Genomic DNA, 1,811 nt, shown 5'->3' on the forward strand with positions numbered 1-1,811 from the left:
TAGATTTAAACATTTCTACATTTAGATGACCCAAACAGGGCAAAGATAATTGATTTTTGTCCAGTTCAATTACAAGCAAAATAAAGGTGGCAAGGACTGTTAAGGTACATATGTTCATTTCACATCCCCACAGAAAGTCAGAAGTCAATCATTTTTAGCAGCTAGACAGTAACTACTTACAGATGAACTCCCTTCTATGCCTCACAGAGGTCACCATAGGTTTTTAAGCAAGAAAAATATCTTAACTTCTGTCCGTCCTTTAGCGAGTGAAATGTGTGGTAAGCTTATTAGTATTCCAGTACTGTGCACTAAAGTGAATTCCAGGAGAAACAGTGAGTTGGGTGTGTCCAGGCAGTCACAGAGCAGGATTCCTGAAGATGTTTTATTCAATTAAAATACTTTTAGATTCACCAGAGTTTGAGCAGATAACATTATTCACGATACTCCAAGTCCAACAGTGTCCCCTTTAGACCCTCTTTTGACATACATGTGGGACAAATATGTGGTACCCAAAACCAGTGTTCACTAAATAATATAATTTTGAAACCAGCTTAATTTTCTGTTTAGCCACTGGTTACTTAAGCTTTCCAACAAGGTTTGGGAAAAGGTCAAATGTCCTGATAGATGAGAAAAGATGAACCAGCCTTTCAAGAATTAAAGCAAGTGATTAGGAAAAACCCCCAAACCCAAAGAGGCACTAAGCTTCTTTGACTACCCCAACCAAAGCAGGTCTCAGGGTGCACCCATGCAGCTTGGACCCCACCTTGTTGACCAGTGCCACCGTGCCTGGCTCTTTCCCCTTGACAGGCGTGTGGAACAAGGCCTCATGCTCACACGGGTCAAACTTTGCTCCCACAAGGTTCAACTTGAGCAAGCCATGCTTTGTGAACACATTCTGGATCTGGACTTCAGTCATTATGAGACCCTCATAGAGGTTCTTCAGGTGAGGGTCATCGTCTTTAATTTCTTCTTTCGGGACATACTGGGTTGCCTTCTCCAAAATGTCTGCAACCTCCAACAAGTCTTTGCAGAAGCCCTGAATGCCATATAATTTTGCCTTCTCCACCAATTTTCGGCTTCTTTGTCATAAATTCTCAGTATCTGACAAAGTTCACGTATATTTTTCCATATTCTCTTTTAGCTGCTCTTCTAACTTGGCCTTCTCCTCCATGAGGTTTTCTCTGTAGAGGGGATGTCTGTTTTCTGTTCAGTTGACCCAAGTCCTCTTCCAAGTTTTGGCCATTGTTCTTTTGTTTTGTAGCTGTGCACAACATCCAAGGAAAGGACCTGAGAGACAACGCCAAAACCGGGATGCTGCGCCGCACCAGCCTCATGCACTGAGGCACCAGAAAATTTATTTTTAAAATAATAGTTTACAAAGTAAAATTTTCTTTGACTTCCCAAATGTGAATCTTATAAGTATTGGCAGCATGTTTACTAGAAATTCTCTTCCATTATCCTAAGATAATAGTTTGAAGATCTTTGCTTTGAAAGATGACCTCTCCACAAAGTGGATATCCAGCTTCAGTGGCTTTTTGGGATGCTTTTTACTGGTATCAAAGTATTTTCCTGTAAACAGTTGCTAAGAATAAAAAGAAACGAGAATGAAAACATTGAATCTTAAGGTTAGTCAATTCTCCAAAAGTCTTCTCATTCAAAAAAAAAGTTGCCTAGTTCATTCTCCAATATGATATGGGATTATTTAATAGTATCCCCAACAAGAGTTCATCCAAATTTTACCTGAATACTTGCAGTGAGAGGGGGCTCACTCTTTTTAGAGGGAGCCCATCTTATGTATAGAAATGTATAGA

The 1,811-nt window shown here is 39.9% G+C and overlaps 1 pseudogene; it reads right to left on the reverse strand.

Moving 5' to 3' along the window:
- Positions 1-697: 697 nt before the first annotated feature.
- Positions 698-1,349, reverse strand: LOC143658427 (grpE protein homolog 1, mitochondrial pseudogene; annotated as a pseudogene).
- Positions 1,350-1,811: the final 462 nt, after the last annotated feature.

Source organism: Tamandua tetradactyla, chromosome 16, assembly GCF_023851605.1.
Source record: "Tamandua tetradactyla isolate mTamTet1 chromosome 16, mTamTet1.pri, whole genome shotgun sequence".
Lineage (NCBI taxonomy): Eukaryota > Metazoa > Chordata > Mammalia > Pilosa > Myrmecophagidae > Tamandua > Tamandua tetradactyla.